Genomic DNA, 26204 nt, shown 5'->3' on the forward strand with positions numbered 1-26204 from the left:
CCGGCCCCCACTTTACTTCCTTCAAGGTCAGAATCTGTCACCGATTTCCGTATCACATTCTGCTCCATTCAGCCCCCACCTTCTCCTCACTCTGAAGCTGTCAAAGACAAAAAGTCTTCTCAATTCCATATAAACTGCAATAATTCGCCCTATTGAAAGATCGTTTTTATATACAATTTGTTCTCAGGGGGTCGTAATCTTATTCTTCTAATCTCAGTTTAGTAGAACGCTCACTGTGAATAATGTACAGCACATAACTTACTATTACAGAGCAGATATTGGATAGTGCTGCACACAATGGTACTAATGTTATCAACCTCTCATAGGTGGGAGTCTCTGCATGTTCAGCGTGAATCAGGACCCACAACCGTCTGGACCCAGCACATTGGCTCACTGAACCACCAAGAACACAAACCTGTATTCATGAACAATTTGCAAATTCGAAATACCCACAACTTTTCTCAAGCTAAACTCTTAACCGATCTCTAATTATTTTTCGATAACACTTTGTACATCAGGGGTGTCATCAAATCACAGGTGTTGCTCTTTCTCTAACTACACCCCTCTCAATTTCCTTTTGACAACGTAATCAAATGTTGGACCATGTAAACACCAGCTATGCGCTGCTCTCTTGGTGGGAGGCTCAAGAACATTTGAGCTACTATATCAATATTATATGTATCGGGGTACTTGCGGTGGCACTCCAACTGGTCTTTCTACTGGGGCCACTCTTGCTAGTTCCTCTGAAAGGACGGGATAAATACCAGCAACGTCAGTATTTCTTTCTCTTTCAGTCAGTTCTCTTTTTACCCGCTCCCCTTCCTCCTGTAACATCTTTTCTTTGGCATTTTCAGACCCCTGTCTACTTCTCTCTGCTTTGTGAAACACTTACTCTGTCCTTCAATGTGACTCCTTGCGCCAAAACTCAATGGCAGCCTTCTGAGCAGGTCTACATTTTCTCTTCCATATCTCTTCCTCTACCTTCATGATGCATACCGCATCCCACGTTCCCTGATAGGCCATCTATACTTTGTCTCTAAATCCTTTGTGTAATCCACCCATAGTTCTAAAAATAACACGGCATCTAAACCATGCTTACAGTACATGAAATGTCCAGGTGTGTCTCTAGGCGGAATGTTAACGGTTCCTCTAGTACACCTTTTCTGGTACATATCTTACGCAGTTTTGAAAACAACGGCATGTTGGAATGTAACCGAAAACAAAAATCACAATGACCCAAAAAACAAAAATTACTGAGCCTAAGACACAAAAATCACAATGAAACAAACTTACATAAAAACCTGACACATTCAAACCTAACCGAACCTGACTAAGACAATAACATTCATACAGTTAAATCGGTGCACCTGAAAACTTGGACTTTAATTCTTGAATGCATGCTCTTGAACATACCGGTCTCACAAGCGAGACACGTCTTTACCGTGTTCATTAAATGAACCCGTCTGTATTGCAACCCCCATGAGAAACTCACCGGGAAGCGGAACTTGAACTTGAACTTGAAGGCCTCGGATACTTGACGCTGCGCAGGGAATGGCGTATCTTGGGTGGATCTCTAGAAACCTCGGACACAGCTCTCTCGCAGGTGGGCTCTGGGTCAGGACGATCCGCAATCCTCACCGCCTCGTATGGATGCCTGGTCGCAGTCCTCCTCCTTCGTTGGCCTGAGGGAGTTGGCGGGAAAAACCCGCGACGTGCGCACTTGAAGTCCGTCACGGCTGTGGAAGGGGGCAAAACTGGACCTTTATCTCCGGCGTGTGGGGAAAGAGATTTGTCCCTGTTCGGGCGCCATTAATGTCGTAAATAAAAAATTACGCTCCCATAATTTCTATAATATCAATATGATCATGCATAAAGCAAGAGGCTGAGTCTGTGGTATCAGGTTCAAAAGGGCTTTATTCCAATAACTCAAGTTAAAGGGAGAATAGCTCCATCACCACAAGGGATCAGGAAGGGACTCAAAGTATTCTCAGAATATCCTCAATATTCTCAAACTTTATTCACAGAGTACAGTATATATACATTCTATATTATACGTAAGCAGAAGAGCAAGAGAGAATGAGATAAGAGCATGTGGGCGTGTAAGTAGGCGTGAAGGTGGGCGTCCATGTGGGCGTCCACTTGATGATAATAGGTAATTTGTCATAGGTGGGTGGATACCTGGAGGGGGTTGCGTGATCAGCTGGAATTGTACTGGAACTTTGCCTTACTTGTGCTCAACTCGAGCATGACGTGTAACTGACGTGGGGAAGGGTTGCTGTGCAACCGGGGAGTCTGGAAGTGAGGCCTTCAGTGGGGCCTTCAGTGTCAGGACGACCAGCACATCTTGTTTTATCTGATATCCGATGTCTGGAGCAGGGACTGATTTGTGACATAGGTTGCCCACCACCAAGAGCCGATGTGGCATCTATTTCTTCATTTACTTCCTTTACTGCAGAGGCCTTACATGGGGCTATGGGCTTTTTACTGACGTGAGCTTTGCAATCTCACAGAAAGAGACAGAAAGGCTAGGCTTTCTCCTTTGCAGATGGGTTATGTTTATCCCTCCTTCTCCAGGCAGGAATGCGGCTCTGTAGGAGTAACCAGATAACCGTGCTCAATACTGTCTCGGCACCTTTGACAGGGCCCCTTTGGCTGAGGCCCAAGTGTGCAAGGCCAAGGATACGCAGCTGCAGCTTTCTGAGCGTCTGAGGCCTGAAACCTCTTTTCGGGTCTGGCTGAGCCACAAAACACGGGTTTTCATGTGGTGCAGGAAAACATGATGCAAAACGTGTAGGCCTCAATACAGATTTGTCGTTTCTCTCATGGGAGACTGGATGATGGCAGGCCACGTTATAGCATAAGCATCATGATAGAAAGGCCATGGAGGGGAAATGCATAGGTTACATGCACATAAGCGTTGGGGGGGCACATGGGGACACATAGGCCTCATAATTTTTTATTTTCTTCATTAGGACTGCTGTGCTGCTCTGCAAGAAGGACAGGCACTCTTCTGCCTGCTGCCTGAGTGAAGAACTGACCTGCTTCTTGAATCCAGGACCAACATGGGCTGGATGGCTGGATGGCTGGCTTCCTGTACAGAGCTTAAGAGACAGAAGGATCCAACCACCTTGAACCCAGCACCTGGACTATGTCTACTGTGAGTCCTACCTTCCCAAGTGGTGCCACCCCAGTCCTGGACGCGTAGAAGTGGGCCTGAAGGTGCTCTGCCAGCCCAACTGTGGTCCCAGCAGAACCGACACATCTGTGCTGCAGAGCGATGCTTCATGGCTCAGAAACGTCATATTGGTGCCATTGTGTGACTTATTGCCTCTTCAGACTCCACATCAGGACTGCTGCATTGTTCATCTCCAGCACAGGACTTTGCATCACTGCTTGCATTCTTCCAGACACCACTGCTGCACAAAGCATCTTCACTACAGGACTTTCTATTCCAAGCCCCTCGTTGATGGCATCCTCAATGATGATTAATGACCTCATATTGCAGCTACTCAAAATCACCACTGCATTACGCATCCTTGACACATCATTGACGTAGGGCTCTGTAACTCTCCACAACCATGATTCAAGGTGCTCTTGTTCAGCAGGCCCAGCTGGGTCCCTATAGCTGTCCCTTGCTCCATCGCGCTTGGCTTGCAATTGTGATTTATTCCAACTTCGGTGCAACCAGATAACCACAGCTTGCGCTATGTGCTTTTTGTGCTATTTTCACTTAAATCATTGCAATAACATATCTCTGGTTCTACTGATTGGAGTTTTGTTGTTTTGGTCTTAAATCATTTAATAAATTATTGACTATTTTCCTAAATTGGTGTGGGATTTATCTTGCTTAGTGCTTTACTTTATTACCGTCTGACCTGCTGCATAAATACTTTATACTTTGCCACTAAGCTAAGCCTGATTACTTTTCAGCTACAAGAGGGTTCAGCAAAGGTGAATTTGGGGTTGTCAAGCACTGCTTTGTAAAGACAGGTTGTTTAGACTGGGTGATAAAGGATGTTTCCCCTCTTTGATTATCTCGTCAGCAAAAGCATTCCCTTTGCCTGTGCTGTCTACTATCTTCTGGTATGCATTACATTTGATGATAGCTACTCTTTTTGGCAATGATAAAGTATTCAGTAATTTAACAGTCAGTGGACCATGGTATATTTCTTTTCCTTGAGACCTGAGGAAACCTCTTTCTACCAAAAGCTTGCTAAAGTTATGAGCAACTCTAAACGCATATTGGCTGACAGTAAATATATATTAAGTTAATTCAGCACTCAGCTCAGAGGCTCTTGCTAATGCTGAAAATTCAGCTGCTTGTGTCAATAATTTTAATAGCCTACAAGTTTAATTGACAGTGTGTAAAGTGGTAACAGCACTGGCTGCAGTAGATGTCCCATTCTTGAGTTTAAAGCAAGAGCCATCAACCCATAAGTCACCATATCTTTCTTCCATCTATGTGTCCTGCAACTCAATTCTTTCTTTGATCTATTCTTCTTTGATTAGCACAAAAAAATGTTGTGTTTCAGTATCATTCTGGGGAAGGGGCAAGCGAGTCGCTAGATTAAGTGTGTTTCATTGATGTATGGTAACATGAGGACTGAACAAACATAATTCATAATGTGTTACTCTGGCATTTGTCAAATGTTGAGTCTGTGTTTTGTTGTACAGTATATTTACAGAGAGAGGTATGTACAGATGCACTTTTGTCCAAGAATCAGTAAGTCTGATTGTTTTAGGGAAAAAAACTGTTGCTGCAGTTGTATGCAAGCATGCTTGTAAGCCTCAAGCAACCATGTCTAAGGTGGTGAAAAAATAAGCGCTGGATCTTTTCTTGTCACCCTGATGTTTTGTAAGGACAGCAAGTGAGCACCTATCTTGTTCATGTACGCAAAGGATAAAATTCTGTAGCATAGTCAGGCATTCTAAAGGTATGAGCACCGCAAAGCACTCGTTTATTGGCAGAAAACTATTCTGGTGTTCAGTTAACTATGGTAAAGGTTTTGGGGTGCCTTTAGTCATTAGATTTAGCAGGGGTTTGTAATGAAGAGAAACGTTAGGGATCTATTGTCTGCAATAACCTGCCATACACAAGAAGGCTTGTACTTGTTGTGTTGTAGGTGGTTGAATATTCAATATGGCTTTCAGTCTTTGAGGGACAAGTCTCGCTTCCCCCTCAACAGGAGGTGTCCTAAATAGGCAACATCCTGTTGAACAAATTTCAGTTTTGTGGGAGTTGCCTTGTGGCCATGTACAGCACGTAAATTTAATAATGTAATGGTGTCAGAAGTGCAGTCTATTTCATTGGTGCTGACCAATAAGATGTCATTAATATATTGTGTAAGAGTGGTGGTTGCTGTCAACTAAAAGGTGTCTAGTTGGTCTTTTATTGCCTATGATTAAATTGGGTGGCTTTCCTTGAAACTCTGAGGTATACGTGTAAAACACTAAGGGCCTTATGTAGGTAGCCTAACATTTACCACTTCATAAATACCGAATTTTACCGATTCGGTATTTATGAAGTGGTAAATGCTATGTAGGTAATCCATCGGTGATTTTTACCGAATCGGAATGGGTCGGTAATTTAGAATCGGTATTTACCGATTCGGTAATGGTAACTGGCTTCCCATTGATTCCTATGGGCCAGGAGGCCCATAGGAATCAATGGGAAGACAGTTACCATTACCGAATCGGTAAATACTGATTCGGTAATGGGGGGAGCACAATCAAGGGTGGCAGGGTTGCACCCCTGATTCCTGCATGTGTGCACATGTGGCACACATACATGCCCTAAGGGCATGTATGTCTGCCACATTGCACACTTCAAAGTGCAAAGAAATGCTTTTTTCCAGCTATTCGTCATTTACCACCAACTTTTAGTTGGTGGTAAATAACGAATCCCCACAACATCCACACACTCCCCCTACATCTCATTTCAGGATTCGGTATTAATTTTACCGATTCGGTAAATTACCGAATCCTGAAATGTGCCCCCTACATACCAAAAGCCTGAATACCGGTCGGTAACGGGATAATTACCGAAAATCGGCCGTTACCGACCAGTATTGGGCTTCTTACATATGGCCCTAAGAGAGATTTTTGAATAAAAACTGAATATGTATTGTGAGTCTTCATGCAGGGGAATGGATAAGAAAGCACTTTTCATATCAATGACAAAAAAGTAACATGGATCAAGAGGAATGTCAGCTAACACGGAGGCAATTTTAGGTACCACGGAAAAACATGGTTCCACTATTTTGCAAATCTTGCGGAGGTCAACCACAAAACAGCAAACCTCCTGACATCTCCTGTAGTAGGGTTGTCACTCTTTTTTAATACAGGGAGGATGGGGCTGTTGCATGGGAAACCTTGCATCTCTCTTATCACCCTATTCCTAAATAAGTTTTGTATCACTATTTTCATTCCCTTTTCTCCTTCTGGTGATAGTTTGTACTGTGGCACTCAGCGGAGAGAAACATTTGGTTTCACAGGCATTTGTACAGGTGCTATTGTCAGACGTCTCGCATCCTTCTTACTAGAGGCCAAAACATTGTTGTCTACTTTGTCAAACACTCATTCAGTTCCTGTAGTTTGGGCTCCGGTGAAGTAGACATTAATGTGAAATGGAGCGTTTTTGGTACATTCAAGATATATGTGATCTGCGGTGTATTTTATTGATGTAAATTTGCAAGTAATTCTATGCCCAACAAGTTAAGGGCACATGTGTCTGTAAATACAAAACAATGTTTATCAGTTATTGGGACAATGGAATATGTCAGTAGGGCAGAGATGGGACTGTGCATAGATACATTAGAAAATCTCACAGATGCATTATATTTTCCTGAGAAGGGTGCATGCGGGATACATTTTTGATAAATGTAGGAATTATGAATTAGTGGCACCAGTGTCCAGCAGAAATTTCACTTTCTGTCCTTGTACCTTTGCTTCAACTAATGGATCCAATGAAATTTAAACCAGTTCCTCTCTCCCTCCTAGGCCACCCTTTTGGGTAAAATCATAATCAGCCATCTGGGATCCGTTAGCCAGTCTGTCAATGTAGATTTGTTGGTGTCCCAAATAAGTGGTGTCATTTTCATAATATTCCGCATGAGGACCATTATTGGGAAAATCATTATGTTGATTTGACCCTCTGTTAAAAGAATCTCTGTATCCCCCTTGGGCACGTCCTCGTGACATGGAGCACCCTCTGTTGGTTTTTTGTAGTAACAGGCACTCTCTAATCCAATTATTAGGATTTTTCCAATTGTTGCACCCATTATGTATTTGTGCAGTGTGGGGTTTGTAAGTTGGTGCAGAGTATCCCTTTGTTCCCACCCATTGCCCCCGAAATTTGGACCTGCCTCTCCTTTGCTGTAGTTGCTGGAGCAACACTTTGCTCTTTAACATCTTGTGTTTCATATCCTTATACTGTTCTTCCTGTGCCAATCTCTCTAGCGCACCAATTCTTGCATTCTAACTATTAATTTGCCTGGCAGGGCTGCTGTTACATCAGTCACTTGACCATCAGCTTCCGGGCATCTCCAGTAGTATTAGTTTTGGTCCAGTCGACATCTTCAAAGTTGAAATGTGGGGAGAACTACCCTACCTCCTGGGAGTTCTCATCACTAAGGCAGAAAAATCTGGACAGACCATCAGCGTTGGCTTTTTCTGTACTCGGCGGTGTTCCACCGTGAAATCCATCCTCTGTAAGGAAATGGACCACCTCAACAGCTTTGGATTCTCACCCCTCATCTGCATCAACCATCTAAGGGGCCTGTGGTAACCCGTGAGTCCTAAAAAGGCTCTAACCTCTGTATGGGTTTTGTGCAGCTCCCAAGCCAGGATGGTTTCAATCTTTAGCTGCAAGGACGCCACCTGGCCGCTCCCCACCTGGTGTCCCAAGTACACCACGGAACCCTGCCCGATCTGGCACTTACTCACCTTGAGTGCCATCAACACTTCCCAGAGGTGGCGTAGATGTTCTTCTCAACTGGCGCTGAACACTGCGATGTCATCCAGGTAGGCGGCACTGAACTCATCCAGTCCAGCCAACACCTGGCTGTCCAACCTCTGAAAGGTGGCAGGGGTATTCTTCATCCCAAAGGGCATCACCCGGAACTGGTAGTGCCCATCTGGTGTTGAGAATGCTGACCTCTCTCTTGCCCCATCAGTCAAGGCGATCTGCCGGTACCCAGACGTTAAGTCAAACATGCTGAGGTAATGTGCAGTCCCTAGCCGATCTATGAGCTCATCAGCTCTGGGGATGGGGTGCGCGTCAGTCCTGGTGACTGAATTGAGCCCTCGGTAGTCCACACAGAACCGGAGTTCTGGCGTGGCACCCAGTGCGGCAGCCTTTGGGACCAAGACCACTGGGCTGGCCCAAGGACTGTTAGAGGACTCAATCACACCTAACGCAAGCATCTTGGAGACCTCCTCCTTGATGCAAGCTCCCACCCTTTCAGTCACCCTGTAGGTTTTGTGCTTCACAGGTGTACTATCCCCAGCGTACTATCCCCAGTGTCCACATCATGGACGGGAATCAGGGAGAACAGATCAGAAAACTGTCCCAGCAACTGGTGGCAGTCATTCTGTTGCTCAGGGGTCAGGGTGGAAGAGAGGTTGACACCATCCACTGACCCATCTTGCTCTGTCACTGACAGGAGGTCTGGAAGAGGCTCGGTCTCCTCCACCATTCCACCATCTGTTGCTAAGAGCATGCCCACTTGGGACCTCTCCATGTGGGGCTTCAGGCGGTTGGCATGCACGACCCTCAAGGGGTTCCTTGGAGACCGCAAGTCCACCAAGTAGGTAACCGGACTTTTGCGCTCCACAGCCTCAAATGGTCCAGTCCACTTATCCTGGAGCGCACAAGGCTCCCCGGGGGCCATGACCCACTCTTTTTGACCAGGCTGAAGCTCTACAAGATTGGCATTCCGGTCGTACCACTGCTTCATCTCCTCCTGGCTGGCTTCCAGATTCGCCTCAGTGAGTTGCCTGAAACGCCTATTCTGGTTTCTGAAGGCCAACATGTAGCTATATACTAGGCCTGGGCGAAAATTGCGTTCCGTTTGCGGAAATTGCGATAATTTGACATTTTCGCGTTCCGCGGAGAGCGCGAAAATGTCAAAAATTCCGGTTTCCGCAGCTTGGCGATAATTTGTTTCTTGCTCGCGCTATAAAATAATACATTCTCGCGCGCGCGCGATCGCCTTACCTGAATCCCTGCGTTCGCCGACAAGTTTTCTTGATCCGGTCATGTTCTCCATGAGATGTTGTATTGTTTTTAGCCATTTGCGCTGTCTCGCGACAGTTCACGCCCGCAGTGACGTCATGCGTCGCGCGATCACGTCTTTCTTCTCGCGATCATGCACCGCGAGAAAACTCAAAACAAGATGGCCGCGCCCGCAAGCAACCACATGGGTAAGTTGGCGACCCGCAACCATGCAGAAAATCTCGCGAACATGCCGGAAAAAAACTTCCGCAGCTTCGCGATATTTCCGCTTGTTTGCGATAATTTTAAACATTTTCGCGATAATTTGCGAAAGTTAATTTTTGCAAATTCCGCCCACCCCTACTATATACATCCTGGGGAGGTTTCCTGGGAGATTGCTCCCAGCCTTCCTTTACCAGACTCAGAGGTCCTCTCACTGGATGTCCATAGAGAAGCTCAAAGGGGTTGAACCTTAGAGATTTCTGTGGCACCTCACGGTACGCAAAGAGTAGGCATGGTAAGAGGATGTCCCACTTATGCCTCATAGGTTCCTCAAGACCCATGATCATGCCTTTCAGGGTTCGGTTGAACCTTTCAACCAACCCATTTCCTTGGGGGTGGTAAGGAGTGGTAAACTTGTAGGTTACCCCACACTCCTGCACAGGGACTTCATATACTTGGAAATGACACTACCTTTGTGAGGGAATCCCACTCTGGAGAAAATTCCCATCAGTGCTTGTCCCACCACGGGGGCCGTCACTGTCCTCAGAGGTATGGCTTCTGTGTACCGGGTGGCATGGTCCACCAAGACCAGGATGAACCTGGCTGTCTTGGGGTCCAGTGGCCCCACAATGTCAATACCCACCTGTTCAAAGGGGGTGCTGACCACAGGGAATGGCTGGAGAGGAGCCTTGCGCTTCCTCCCACTCTTTCCACTTGCCTGGCAAGTCTGACATGTCCTGCAGTGAGTGTCTGAACTTCTGCACATTTGGGGTCAATAAAAGTGAGTGACAAGCCTCTCAAATGTCTTGTCCTGCCCCAAATGTCCTGCCAATGGCACATCATGAGCCAGCCCCAGTAGGAAGGCTCTGAAGCGCTGGGGTACCACCAGCAAACGGGCTGACCCAGGCTCAGCAACCTTAGGCTCAGAATACAGGAGACCATTTTCCCAGTAGACCCAATGACCATTCTCCCAGTAGACCCAATGTGACCCAGACTGATCACCTGCTGCCTGGTCTGCAGCCTGCTGCTGCAGACCCACAAGGGAAGGGCACTTGTTCTGCTCCTCACAGAACTCCACCCTGGAGGGTCCTCCTTCTTGCTGCCAATGGGTCAGCTCAGGTAGGTCCCCCAGTTCAGCTACCTGTTCCTCTGTAGGCTCCAGGGCATCCCCCTCAGGGTCTGCTTCCTCCTGAACCTTGGGAACTTTAGGGGCCGGTTTTCCACGCCCCTGCCTCCTCTCTCTAGAGCAGGTACCTGGGCCCCCCTCTCAGGCTCCAGGTCCTCTTGAGAACCCCTACTGGCTGCCATGGACCGTGTGGTGAAACACGCCCAGTCAGGCAGACCCAACATTTCGAAATGAGCACTCCGCTCCACCTTCACCCAAGGTGAGCTCTCCAGATCGCTCTCTAACAAACAGTCAACAGGCATGGCGGGCCTCACAGCTACCTGAAGAGTACCAGAGACCCCCCCACTCAAAGGGAACCTGAGCGACCTTGCAGTGGCTCTCTGTGTTGTCAGCGGCAACAACTGGATAGAATGCAATGGGTACAACCTGCTCTTGAGATACCAGGTGACACTTGACAGCTGTCATACTGGCTCCTGTATCTCTAAGAGCCTCCACTCTATGGCCATTGATGCTCACCCACTGCCTGTATTTCTTAGTGTTATCAGGCAATTGGGTCCTAGGGACCACCTCACAGTCTCCAAAAGAGACAAGGAACATCTCTGCTGGCCCCCACCCACCTTGGGCATCCATCTCCTCACCCAAGGCTACACTAGCCATCTGCCTGGGAGCTGCACCGGAGGTGCTGTCTTCACAAACTGGAGGCACCTGGGATCATTCGCTTCATGACCCATGTCCCCACATTTGTAGCATCTCAGGGGTCCCCCTTGAACAGGTGGACCTATCGGGCCCCTGATGGTTTCTGGGGGGGAGGCTGGGAACCTTTACCTTGGTTCCCTTGGTGACTACTTTGGGGCCTTCTTTGGAACTCCCTCTGTTTACCCTTGTCCCCCCCACTTTTCTGCTGGGGACCCTGCCGACTCTTGACTGAATCTCCCACGTGACCCTTGTGGACCCTGGTACTGACCCAGCGGTCCGCCTCCTCAGCAAGCTTCCTAGGATTAGTCAGCCTACTATCAATCAGGTGCTGGCGCAGCTCTGGAAAACAATTACTTGACAAGTGCTCCCATGCAATCAAATCTAAGAGCCCCTGAAAATCATCAACTTTGCTACCCTTCACCCAACCATCCAATGCTCTGCAGAAAAAAGTGACATATTCCACCCAGGTACTGTTCTCTATCTTCTAGCAACCCCTGAACCTCTGTCTGAACAATTCATGAGTTAAACCATACCTGGACATTAATGCATCTTTCATGTGGGGATATGAATTATAGACTTCAGAAGGCAAGTCTAACAGTGTGTCCCGCCCTTCACTAAGGAACCGCCCCCACAACCCCACTCCCCAATCCTTCTCAGGGACCCGGTGGGAAGACATGGCTACCTCATAGGCCTTGAACCACTGCCCAATATCATCATTCTTGAAAAATTCTTTCACCACATCCTTGGGAATATACACTCTAGATTCAACAGGCAATGATGGTGTGCTGCCACCAGAGGGAGCAATCTCTAAACTCCTGGCTTTCAATTCAAACTCCCTCAAACTTTTCTCATGATCCAACTGCATTTTCTTTTCCTCTAGGACCAGTTTCCTATTTTCTAACTCCAGTTGTCCACCCAACTTGAGCTTGGCCAGCTCCATCTCATGCAGTCTGTTTTCTTTCCTGTCCGCCAGCTCTTCTGGGAACAGGCCTCTGGCATAAACACTGCTACCTGTAGAGGAGACTGCTCTCATCCCTCCTGGACCCAATGGCCCACCTAACAGCTCATCTACATCATTTGCCCCCTCCACATGCTCAGGGGTGGTCCTTGCTTCAAACCAGGCCCTCAGCGCCTTTTGTAAATCCTCCTTTCTGGAGATACCGGTTGTAGAAACTCCTGCAGATGTGCTTGAGCTGGTTAACAGTGTAGCATTCTAGTCTCTCCTCTTTCCAATCAAGATCAACAGATGCTATGGATGCTGCTTGCTCCATGGTGGTTAAACGTGGCAGTTCTTTTCAAAAATGGAAAGTCCCAGAAAAAACAATCTACCAAAAATATGTGGTTGCGTTTTGGTCTGCACTCACTAGTAGTGTTCACCAATCACTGTACATGAGTCACAAATGCCAGTCCAGAATCCTCACCGCTGACCACCAATGTTAGATTTGGGGGTCTCTAGTTGGCATAGGTAGGTACCTGTGAAAAATAGGGACCCTTGCGTCTAGTCAGGGTAAGGGGTACACTCCTAAAATAACCCCTGCTCACCCCCTTGGTAGCTTGGCACGAGCAGACAGGCTTATCTCAGAGGCAGTGTGTGAAGCATTTGTGAACACATACAGTAATCAAGTGACAACGCTACAGATAGACACCACACAAGTTTTATATAAAAAATAAGTATTCTTTATATAGATTTATCACAAGACCATAAATGACAAAAATCCACAATACTGTTACTTTAAAATGGTAGAATTTAGCTTTGTTCTCTTAAGATGGTAAATGCGACACTCAGAGTTCAATGTACCTTAGATGCGACATGCAGGGCAACGAAAGTGTTGCAAGGACGGTGATGCGTTGAAGATCCGGTGCAAATAAACAAAGATGGCGCTTTCTTCTTGATGTGACACGCTTCCCGGTGATGCGGCGTCATCTGCTGCGACGTCGATCCTCTTCTCCAGTGATGCGAGATGCTTTAAACGATGCAAGCCGCGACAGGCCCTGCGACACGCTTCCCAGTGATGCAGCGGTGTCTGCTGCGACGTCGATCCTCTCCGCGATCCGAGTTGCTTCCACAACGATGCGAGCCGCGACAGGCCCTGCGACACGCTTCCCAGTGATGCGGCGGCACCTGCAGCGACGTCAATCCTCTCTCCTGGCGATGCGAGGTGCTTTGGTGGACCTGCGTTGACTCAACGATTCTTCTGCGACCCGCTTCCCGGAATGCGGCGACGTCGATCCTCTTCTCCGGCGATGCGAGGCGCTTCTTGTTGTGAAGAGGCAGCGGTAGTTCGGCGACATGCTTCTTGTTCTTGAGTCGCGCTTCCAGCCACTTCCGACACGAAAGTCCTCAAAAAGTCCAGCTCAACTGCAGGCACTTTAAAAGAACTCTTGTGGAGCTGTTGGGTGAAGTCTGTTGTCCCTGAGAAAGCTCTTTTCCAAGCCCTTGGAGATCCTTCATAAGTTGAATGAAAATGCACAGAAAGTCCTTTCTCCTTTCTTTGGCAGTCAGGCAACCAGTGCAGGCCAATCCCCCAAGCAGCACTTCAGCTTAGGGATAGTCTCTCCTCAGTTTCTTCTGGTTCCACTCCTCAGCAAAGGTTTCTTCTTGTTCCCAAAGTGATCTAAAGTTCTTGGGTTTGGGTCCCAATATGTATACCCAGTTTTTCTTTGTTCTCGGAAGGCAGAGAGACCTTTGCCTAGTCCAAACCAGTTCTGGTCAGTCCTGGAGCATTTTGTTGACATGACTCCTTCTTTCCTTTCAGAGTGCAGGGCAGAGACATCATACGCACCACAGGAGGTGGAGCCAGCATTGTGGAGGGAAGGCACAGCCCTATTCAGGTCCCAGGTGCAACTCCTCCCACCCATCTAGATGCAGATCTGTCTATTCAGCCCTGTGCTGGAACCCCCCAGCCCCTGTCACTCAAACTCCAGACAAGGAATACACAGCCTAGCAGAGGCAGGTTTGGATGATTAGACAAGAAAATACCTAGGGCCCGATTCACAGAACTAACTTAAGACAAAATCCTAAACTTACTACTTTTGGTATTCACAGAAGTTAGGATTTTGTCTTAAGTTTGTCTTAAGACAAACTTAAGACAGACTTAAGACAGACTTAAGACAGACTTAAGACAGACTTAAGACAAACTTAAGACAGACTTAAGACAAACTTAAGACAGACTTAAGTTAGGATTTTGTCTTAAGTTTGTCTTAAGTCTGTCTTAAGTCTGTCTTAAGTTTGTCTTAAGTCTGTCTTAAGTCTGTCTTAAGTTTGTCTTAAGTTTGTCTTAAGTCTGTCTTAAGTCTGTCTTAGTAACAAACTTAAGACAAAATCCTAACTTCTGTCAATACCAAAAGTAGTAAGTTTAGGATTTTGTCTTAAGTTAGTTCTGTGAATCGGCCCCCTACTTTCTAAAAGTGGTATTTTCAAACACAGAATATTAAAACCAACTTCACTAAAAGATATATTTTATCTGAGTTCAGGTATACTAAATTTGTATTTCTACCATGTTCCCTGAGTCAGTTAGGATTATAAGATGTAATAATCAAACTGCCCATTCTGGCCTATGGAGAACAGCCGTGCAGTAGTGAAAAACGAAAATGGCTGTAATTCACTATTAGAACATGTTACACATACCATGGCATGTCCTACCTTATACTTACAATGCACCCTACCCTTGGGCCTACCATAGGGGTGTCTGATATGAAGAAAAGGGAAGGTTTAGGGACTGGCAAGTGGTTGCACTTGCCCAGTCAGCATGACAGTACCAGACTGCATGCAACCTTTGCAATGGCAGGCCTTAGACACACTTTTACAGGCTGCTTCTGTGGGTGGTACAACCAGTGCTGCAAGCCCGCCAGCAGCATTTGGATTTACAAGCCCTGGGCACTCCTGGTGCACTGTACTAGGGTCTGACAAGTAAACCAAATCAGCCAATCATGGAATCACCAATCCATACATCAATTTACAATAGGGAGCACTTGCACTGTGGCACTGAACAGCAGTGGCACAGTGCCCAAAGCACCTAACACCAGCAAAAACACATGAGGAAACAGCAAAAATGGAAGGGAGACCCATGCCAAGGTTCCAGGTCTAACATGCTCCTACAGCATCTCAGTGAAGGTGGTCAGCATAAACTGGCACTAAAGTGGATGGCTGCCTTCTTGCAGGACCGGAGCTTTCAGGTGGCTCATTGACCACATTTCTCGAAAAGCATTGTGCTGTCCCAGGGGGTCCCTCAGAGCTCCACACTGAGCCCCACTCTTTTTAATCTTTGTATTGCACCATTGGCAGAGATTATAGAACGGCACGGAGTCACCATCGTGTCATATGCAGATAACACGCAATTGGTTGTCTCGCTATCACAGGCCTCCGAGGTAGCAGCCACTAATTTCTCTGCTTGCCTGTAGGACTTATCATCTTGGATGACAAATAACTGTCTAAAACTAAATGGCAGCAAAACTGAGATTCTAGAGGTGGGAAAATCTCCCTCTATCTGGTCATCGGCATGGTGGCCACAAACATTGGGTCCTATCCCCTTCCCAAGAAAACAGCTTAAAAACTTGGGTGTATGGTTAGACTCCAATCTCTCTTTTGAGGCTCACACTAGAAAGGTGGCTGGGAAGTGCTTCGTAATCTTAAAAGGATTAAAGAAAATTCTGGATGTGCTCTCCATCTCAGCCAGGAAAACCCAGACCGCGCTTTAGTAACATCCCAACTGGACTATGGAAATGCTCTATATCTAGGAGGAAATAACAAATGCCTTCAAAGGCTTCAATGTATTCAGAACGCAGCTGCTTGCCTTGTTCTGATGCTTCCCAGGAGTGCCTCTACTAGGAAGGCTCTTGCTGCCCTAAACTGGCTACCACTTAAGGAGGGAATCCTCTTTAAACCTTGTGTATTAGCCACTGCATCCTGCAGGGGAAAGGTCCTAGGTACTTACCCAATCTACTTGTTCCCTACAATCCGACTCGTCTTCTCTGATCAACCGGAACCTATTTGGTCAAGATCCCTATAGTTAAAAAAGCTAGCATGGGAGCTCCTGCAGTTATCTGGCCTCCAAGAACTAGAATGCACTCCCTCTTTTCCTCCGTGCGGAACCATCAGAGTTGCTTTCCCGGGAGAAACTAAAAACCTGGCTCTTCCGTGCATAGATACCTTCTCTGTTGCTCCCTCTTTTTTCATCTGATGAGTCTGTGCCTCAGCGTGGGGACACACCAGTTGGTGTAACCATGCGCTTTACAAGCTTGCCTATTATTATTATTATTAGGTATAGTGACTCCACCTATTGCTGGTAATGTGCATGAGCACCAGCTCCATTGTTAGATTGTTGTTTCTCTGCAGTCTGGTTCAGACGTGTCCCTCACAGCTCTGATTCAATGCCATATGGTGTTTTTACCGGGTCTGCTTGGATCTGTTCCTAGTCAGAAGAAATTAGAATCGTACTTCCTCGTCAAATTTTCGCCTACCACGTATCCCCTTTGAAGCAGTTCTGACGCCTCCTTTGGGGCCTGGCCCCTTTCCTGTCTCCATCACCTCCTCAGTCAACGCATTAGAATGTCTGAGTGTTGGAATGGACTCCAATTCATTTTTGCCGAATGTGTCACTCAAAATATCTGAGGGCAGACCTCCACCAAGTCTGTAACCTCTGCCTGCAACCTGACCACTAGGAGGTCTCCTGGGCAGCATGCCTCGCCTTCTGCAACAAAAAATCCCTCCAAAACTGCAGAGCCCAACGTATTACCTGGTTTCAATGGTGCACCATCAACAGAAGGGTACCGAGACACCAAGGGCGACAAGTAGCCAGAAGCCTCCAGTGCTGAAACAAAGATGATGTCGTTGGCCATGAATTCCAGTTCTCTCAAGAGTTGGAAACAAGGCTGGTTGTCTGGATTGGATGGTATGAGATCTGATGCTGGTGATGCAGCGCGAGTAAAACAAACCCTTTACAAACGTCAAACAACCCAGGAAAACACACACACCACTTATTCATTGTTGGGGCCCATAACACCGAAAAAACACACTCACGCAGTTTTCCGGATAAGTGACATGCTGGCGAGCTGCAAGATAATACAGGTTACCTTATTACTATTATTTCCCTAAAAAATATCTATATACATTATATACATTTAACTCTAGAGTTTTTTGGTTTAAACATCAATGTACTCTGTTATTTTGGGTCGATGGACCAACTAGTAGGAATCAGTTGAAAGCGAATAAGTCCAGCTCAATCACAATTAAACCTTTAACTTTTATAGATCATAACTTTAATTCTAATAACCAGACTCAGTTTGAGTTAGCATGACATTTTATCTAGATTTATTCAATAAATTGAATAAGTAAATTTTATGAGACAATTTATAATCATTAATTTCATAAGTGTTTCAAGTAAAGATTCAAAAAGAAACAAAAAATACTCATTACCCTTGGCCTTAGGGCAATGACGAGAATGGTTCACCAGAGCACAAACCGCAGATCATAGGATAGGTTCCCAAACTTACTGACTGTCCCTTTAACCTCCTCGGACGTATTCCCTCCCAGGATCGAATCCTGCGACGGTCTCGTTCCTTTCTCCCATCAGAGTTCGAAGTTCAGAATTTTGGCAAAGTCTTTTCAGCATCAGGGAGATAAATCGTCTCAACAGACAGCGTGTCGTGTTGAGTAGAAAATAAGTAAGTGCCACAACGTCATCATAAGCACCAATTTTTATACCCTTTCACTAACTTGCTATACCCAGAATTGAAACTTTTTAGGGGCTGTGATTAATTTCCATTGGTCCATTTTAGGGGTGGTGATGGTCACCTCATTGTCCTCCTTGCCTAAACCAGTTCTGTAAATTGCATATTCATGCACGTCCTTGTGACTTGTCAAGTTCCCACAATTGTAACCACTCGATTTATTAAATAAATGGAATCATCTTCTGCAGTCCGAGTTTTCCCATTCGTTCCCATGCTCTTGTGTAAAGAATCTTGGCACCCACTCTTGTCCTAGGCCAGTGCAATCTTGACATCTCTCACTCCAGGCATAGGCCACACTCGTGACTGTAACATCCATTCTGCTCATGCGCAGGGGCCATCTTGATCACACGTGATCACATCTCTCGGCAGCGGCCATTTTCTCAGCGAGGCCTAGCAGTGCTGAACGGAACTAATGTGAAAACAACATAGCAGAAATTAGACATAGAAAATAAGCCCTTCTGTTTACCACCCACCGTTCTAATGACCCATGTTAGGTGTTACCTAGCATAAGCGTCATTTAAAGCCATTTTACTTACCATCTGCATTCTTTGCCACAATATATTTAACTACACATGAAATACATGCAATTTTACTTCTATTTTCTACACGAAGCACAAAGCTATGTTAGTTTAATTTCACATATGTAAGTAAATTAGATTTTGCATATGCCATGGAGTTTTCACGCGTGTAGTGTCTAATTAAAGATGCATTGATTGATTAGTACATTCATTCAAACAATTAGTAAAATTAAGGTTATGAGGTCATTAACTTCGAAGGGGGTAAAAAAAAGTTGTATTTTCCCCTGCTCCATCAATTCCTCCCTTTGGTGATTTTGTAATATCACCACAAAAATCATTTCTACCAATTTATCAGAAGTCATGTTTCTTGTCCTTTTTATTTTATTAGTTCAAACAATTGTATTCTTAACACTCTTAGTTTTGTTGTACATTTTCTCTTTAAATTCTTCTAGTTCATTTTCTCCCATTTCTCGTTCTCTTTGTTTATTTTTCTCATTTTGTCTTTTTACCCTTTTTTCGCCTTTTCCTTTTCTAATACATACACATGCTAATTTCAATATTATTGTCATTAATATAACTATTTTATCAACTAGGGGGACTGTTGGGCTTTTGTGAGAGGTCCAGCATATGTGTCCTGTCAATTATACCAAAATAAAGAGTATGCAGTTCCTCAGGGTAAAGGGAGAGAGTGTATGTGACAAGGAGACCATGTACAAGAGGAAAGGAGTTCCTCTTGTCGGAACTAGGGTCCTCACACACCAAGCAAGCTAGGAATCATGCTTCATCATATGGGCCTGCTTCTCGTCGGGTCGGCGCTGAAATACCCGACGGGCACCCATAAAGGGGCTCTTTAGCAGAGATCTTTTGTTCCTGGCCGCATGGTGCAGTGCGTATGAGGAGTAGATGTGGGTGAATGTGAGTGATTTAAAACAAGTTGGATAGTCCAAATTGTAACTTTATTAAGGCTGGCTATCCACTTGGTTAAAAACAAGATTAGAGTGGCAGCTTGCTGACGTGAGGGTTCAGCTCAGCTTTGCTCATCTCTGGTGGTCAACCTGTTTCATGCCTTGCGGTCCTAGTGATCCTTGGCAATTCTTCAGGACCTATTATGATAGAACTATCTAGACAATGTGGTGGGTGCAGTTGTTACCTACCACTCTGAATACTATGGGGTCAGTCTCTCCATCTATATCTGGTAACCTAATTAAGTATTACCCCCTGCTTCAATCCGTGTTCGATGCGGTACCAGGACACCAAGATTCTGGTGTTGTGTCTGATTGTACCGGAGTGGGCCAGTGAACCTACCCAAACGCCACTCGAACCGGGGTAATATAACTATTGTCACTGGTATTAATATTTTCCCAACTAATGAACTACCTATTTCTGTGAACCATTTCTTTACTGAGAAAAAAACTCTTACCAAGTTTCTCCCAAGCACCATCAACCTCCAGTGAGGTAATTTCTTTATGCAATTCAGTAATATTCTTTATATACTTTTGTATATTCTGACTTTTATCAGGAATGTAAGTGCAACAATGTTGTACTTCAAGCATTCCACAGACTCCTCCCTCTTTTGCCAAAAGAATATCAAGCGCAAGTCGATTTTGCATCACCATAGCTCTCATGGCAACCATCTCGGTATTTACCATCAAGAATCCTCCAGCAGTATTCGTTGATAAACAATCTACTACTGTTGACAATTTCTGAATCTTATATGCATTAAAAGATACACCCACTGCTGGTATCAATGCTCCAAAAATTGTACCTATTATCCCTTCTTCTACGTGTTAGTGGTTTACCTATTTCTAGGGGTGGGCGGAATTTGCGAAATTCACTTTTGCAAATTATCGCGAAAATTTTAAAAATCTCCTCAAAAACACGCGGAAATATCGCGAAGATGCGGAAGTTTTTTTCCCGCCCGTTCGCGGCATTTTCTGCATGGTCGCGGCTCGCCAACTTACCCTTGCAGTTGCTCGCGGGCGCGGCCAACTTGTTTTCACTTGTCTCGCGGTGCATGATCGCGAGAAGAAAGACGTGATCGTGCGACGAATGACGTTACTGCGGGCGCGAACTGTTGCGAGACAGCGCAAATGGCTACCAACAATCCAACATCTTGTGGAGAACGCGATCGGATCAGGAAAACTTGTCGGCGAACTCGGGGATTCAGGTAAGACGATTGCGCGCACACGAGAATGTATCATTTTTCAGCGCAAGCAAGCAAAACATTTCCGATAAAATGCAGATTGCGGAAATTTTGACATTTTCGCGCTCTCCGTGGAACGCGAAAATGTCAAATTATCGCAATTTCTGTGAGCGGAACGGAATTTTAGCCCAGGCCTACCTATTTCATGAGTTCCTCCAGTCCCTCTATCGACATGAAATATCTTTGGAAAGACCAGACCTAGATAACATGTGCCGTACCATTGGTCCGGCAACCTATAATAAGCTTTGTTTCCACAAATAAAATAGATCCCTGGAAATACTGGATCTTTACTGCTTTTGAATCCCCATCCCCTATAATTCTGTATATATCTCGACATTCACTAGCACCCACAAAATAGTTATCATACATAGTGTTATCTCTATGAATACACAATTTCCCTTGTTGAGGCAAATCCAGCCCTATTGCTACATTAGTATCGCTCTTCTCAGAACTTCCTTCCTCAAAACCCCAAGGTGGTGTTTTCATCTTTTCTCCTGCCACATTTCTTTGAAACTTAACCCTTCTATCCTCTACAATATCTAAAAATATTTTTCTTCTTTTCTCAATCTACATGTGAGGTCATGTCTAAATGCATATTCTAATGTTAGTTCTTTTGTTTCTAGGAAACATTCTCCAAATACTTTACCAGGCTTCACCTTCTTTAGTTCAGAAACTACAGAAACTTTAGCAAAAACAGCATCCATATCACTATAGTAATATTCTAGTTTGCCTGGCTTATAAAATAAACTAGCCAGCACACTGCAAGTTATTCCATACATCAAGGGAAGGTGATTATATGTCACACCCTCTGTCACAGACCAGGCAACTGAATACAGACATAACAATCCCTAACATCCATTGTTTCTACATATTCATATAAAAGCTTTGTAAAAACATTCTTAGAAAAATCATTTATTGAACTGTCCTTATGTGTTGCAGTATCCTTTGCGTTATGTGCCTTATCATTATTTGTTTTATTGTTCATTCCAGATGTATTTTCTGCAGTTAATCTAAGTGGGATGACTATTGCTAAAATGAACCAAATAAGCATCAGTAAACCTGTACAGTAAAAACACATTCTACACCATCTGTGTAGAAAAACTACACCTAGATCTTCTAATTTCAATTTCTGCCATGATAAACTATAATCTAAAATATGTACAGAAAAAATGGATCTCTCCACACTCAGAAAGTATATGGCCTTTGAACCAATTGCCCTTGGCGCACTGTTTGGTCCTTTCAAATCTTTTTCAAATTCATCAGTTTGTCCTTATTCTGGCTTCTTCAGTCTCTTCAGGATGGGCACAATTCACTTTCACCCTCCTGTTTACAATTTTCTTTTGATTTCTCTTGACTGCTATCCACCTCTTCAATGTCAGGCAGTGCTATGTAAGTCCATTCAGGTGATTTATATTTCAAATTAGGTCTTTTTACTCTTTTCGGTCTCTGCAATTGTCCTTTACCCACATTTATTTGATTCCTTTGACTTGTTATTTCATTCACTTGTTCTTCCTGTTCTTTTTTCAGATTTATGATCTTGTATCTCAGTCTTTTATATTTGTTGGGCCAATTATCTCCTTTTCGTGGCCCTTTTAGTCCAGCCTCTGTTTTCTCTCGTTCCACTTTCCAAGCTCTCTTTCTTGGTCCTCTCCTTTGTCTTAGTTCTTCTTCACTTTCTTCTGATTCTGTTTCAGACCTTACTTTGTTCTCCTTAATATTGAACTTTATGATCTCTAATTCACCATCTGAACTTTGGTTTCTTTTGATTACTTCTGAAAGGATTTCCTCAAAACTTGTACTTGGTTGTTTGACATCACTGTGAATTATTTCTATTTCTCCTGTTTCAATATCAATTGTCTATTTTTCAATGTCCTCAGTTTGCTGTTCAAGGTCCTCAGTTTGGTTTTCACCAGATTCAGATTGCTCTGTTTCAGATGTCGAACTGGTATCTGATATTTCCAGATGTCGACTTACAGGTCGATCTTTAGGATCTGAAACTCTGATTGTTTCAGTTTCTGTCTCATATGCCGAACTGGTGTCTGATATTTCGAGATGTCGGCTCACAGGTCGATCTCCAGGATCTGGTATAATGATCGTATGACTGGCATGAACCCAGTTTTTCACACCTGCACACATTACTGCTGTGTTAGTCACTAGGATCACTTGTCGTGGTCTGTCCCAGCGAGGAACCAGGCAATTTCTTTTTCAGTGGACTTTTATGCGGACCCAGTCTCCCGGACTCAGATCATGAGCTGGGTTTCTTTTAAGTGTTATCGTATTCAGTCCAACCTGATGAAACACAGAATGCACTACATCAGCCAATCCTTTGCAATAGTCCAGAATAGGATCATCAGTTATAGTCAGCAGTTTGTTGACAGGTACGAATGCTTGTCTCATTACTCGGCCAATTATAATTTCATGCGGACTCAAGCCAGTTTTTCTGTCTAGTACGCTTCTCATGCTCATAAGCACAAGAGGTAGGGCATCTGGCCATTTGAGTCCTGTGGTGAGACACATTTTCCCTAGCCTATTCTTGATTGTGCCATTTACTTGCTCAACCACCCCAGAAGCCTCTGGTCTGTAGGCACAATGCAGCTTTTGTTGAATGTCTAATGCTTCACATATCAGCTGGATGACCTCATTTTGAAGATGACTTCCTCTATCTGTTTCTATTGTGACTGGAAAACCATATCTTGGAATGAATTTTCTCAGCAGGAGTTTAGCTACAGTAACTCCATCATTCCTTCTTGTTGGATATGCCTCCACCCAGCGAGAAAACAAACAGACAACTACCAAGACATATCATTCTCAATCTATTACTTGTGGACATTTCAATGAAATCTAGTTGCATTCTGGTGAAAGGACCTCCCTCTCGTCCTATTGTTCCCAGACTCACTACTGTTTTCCTTCCTGGATTCAATTGTTGACATATAGGACATATTTGACAAAGGCTTTCAGCTATAACTTTAAATTTTGGGTTGTACCAAGTCTGTTTAAAGAGTCTGATCATTGCATCTCTACCTAAGTGTGCCTATCCATATTACATCCGTGCCATGTTAGAGATCATGCTATCAGGCATAACTGGTATTTCATCCCTGTAAACCCAAACTCCATCTTCTTCTCTTTGTCTGCAGCCTGATTTTATCCATATTTCCTTATCCTCATCACCTGATTCTTCCTGCAATTGTCTCACTTCTTCCCACATTTCAACTGTGTTAGTAAACATCAAAGGACCTGAAACATGTTCTTTTTCCCTTCTCCGATTCATTTAGGTTGTATATCTGGCACAATATTGAGCTATTTCGTCAGCGAACCTATTGCCTTCTGTAATGTAGTCATCACCATTCTTGTGTGCAGCACACTTCCTGACTGCATTTCGTTTAGGCAGCTGAATCGCCTCCAACAGCAATTTCACAAATTCACCATTTCTAATTGGAGATCCCGAAGAAGTCATGAATCCCCTCTGGGACCAGATCTGTCCGAAATCATGCACCACTCCAAAGCCATACTGGCTATCCGTGATTACAGTGATTCGAAAATTTCTTCCCAGTTTACAAGCTCGAATCAGAGCAATCAGCTCGGCAACTTGCGCTGCACGTATTCCTCTCAAACAAGATGCTTCCTTGATGTCTGCCACCGTACATACAGCATATGCGGCACTCAAAATTCCCTCTTTCGTTCTCAAGCATGATCTATCGACAAACATCACATAATCTGATTCTTCCAGAGGTTTATCTTTGATGTCAGGGCGAGCCTTTGTACAGAATTCAAGTACATCCAGACAATTGTGATCAACGTCATCTTTGACCTCTGCATTTACTGCATCAGGTAATAAAGTGGAAGAATTCACACTTATGCATCTCACAATTGTTACATTGTCTACACCCAAAATCACCTTCTCATATCTGGTTAACCGACTTTGTGTCATTAATTGGGTTTTTGTTCTGGTCAAAAGGATTTCTACTGAATGTGGGACATACACCTATAACGGATATCCCATCACAATACCTTCACTCTGTTCCAAACTCACAAAAGTGGCTGCTACTGCTTTTAGACATCCAGGCAATGCCTTTGCTACTGGGTCTACAACAGCTGAAAAGTATGCTATGGGCCGTCTCATTCTTCCATGCCTTTGTACTGGTACTGAAAGTGTACATCCATCTCTTTCGCTACAGTACAACTCAAATTCTTTCTCATAATCAGGCATTCCCAACGCTGGAGCTTCACACAACCTGTTTCTCAGTTGTTCAAAAACTTCCATCTCTTGCTCATTCAACACAATTGGATCTTTTTGTTAACCGCTGTAAAGGCTTGGCAATCAATGAAAATCCATTTATCCACTGTCGACAATAACCAACCATGCCAAGAAACATTCTCACCTCTCTCTGTGTCATTGGGGCTCTCATTCCTTTGATAATCCTGATTCTTTCTGTTGTTACTTTTCTCATCCCTTTTTCAATATTATGACCTAAATATTGTACTTCTTGTTGGCAGAACTGCAGCTTGGATGGAGACACTTTATGTCCTCCTTCTGCCAAATGATTCAACAGGGCAATGGTGTCAGTAATACATGCCTCTTTGGTCTTTGATGCCACCAACAGGTCATCAATATACTGGACCATAGCAGATTTCTCTGGCATTCTCAAACTTTCTAAAGATTTCTTCAAAAGTTGATTAAAAATGGAAGGACTTTCAGTATACCCTTGAGGAATTTGGCACCATGCCAAAATACGCTCACCAAACCGGAAAGCAAATAATGGTTGGCAATCATGGTGCAATGGAATTGAAAAGAATGCATGGCACAAATCAATGACTGTGTACCATTCTGGATCATGTGGAATTTGATACAGTATTACAGCAGGGTTTGGTACAATTGGACAACAGGGAACAACAATTGTATTTACTTTTGGCAGGTCTTGCACTATTCTATAGGTTCCATTAGGCTTTTTCAATCCCATTATAGGTGAATTACATGGGTCACTCATTATTTCTCTCAAAATCCCTTGTTCAATCATTTTATCAATCACTGGTGTTATTCCTTTAATAATTTCTGCTGTTAATTTGTACTGTGGATATTCAGGCAAATTGCTTCATCTTTTACAGTAATTTTTACAGGGTCAACTCCTTTCATTAGACCTATGTCTTTACCCGTAAAATCCCATACAACAGTCTGCACTATTCCTTTCAGGTCAGTAGAGATTTTCTCCGCATCAAACACAGGAAATGTATCACAATTTTCTGGTTCAAGTGCTGCCATAGTCACTTTATATAGAACATCGTCATCTGATGTCTGAAATGCAATACCATCGGGGGTACAATAGATGGCACAGTTCATTTTACAAAGGATATCTTTCAATCTGCAATCGCACACAACAAAATGGTGCATGTCTTTGAAGAGACCAATTTCCACCTCTAGTGGTTTAGTAAGAGGGGCTTTAATTTGTCTGTTGGAGACACCTACAACTTGGATGAAATCACCTGAGAGAGGAAGGTTTG

This window comes from Triturus cristatus, chromosome 4_1 (genome assembly GCF_964204655.1).
Source record: "Triturus cristatus chromosome 4_1, aTriCri1.1, whole genome shotgun sequence".
NCBI lineage: Eukaryota > Metazoa > Chordata > Amphibia > Caudata > Salamandridae > Triturus > Triturus cristatus.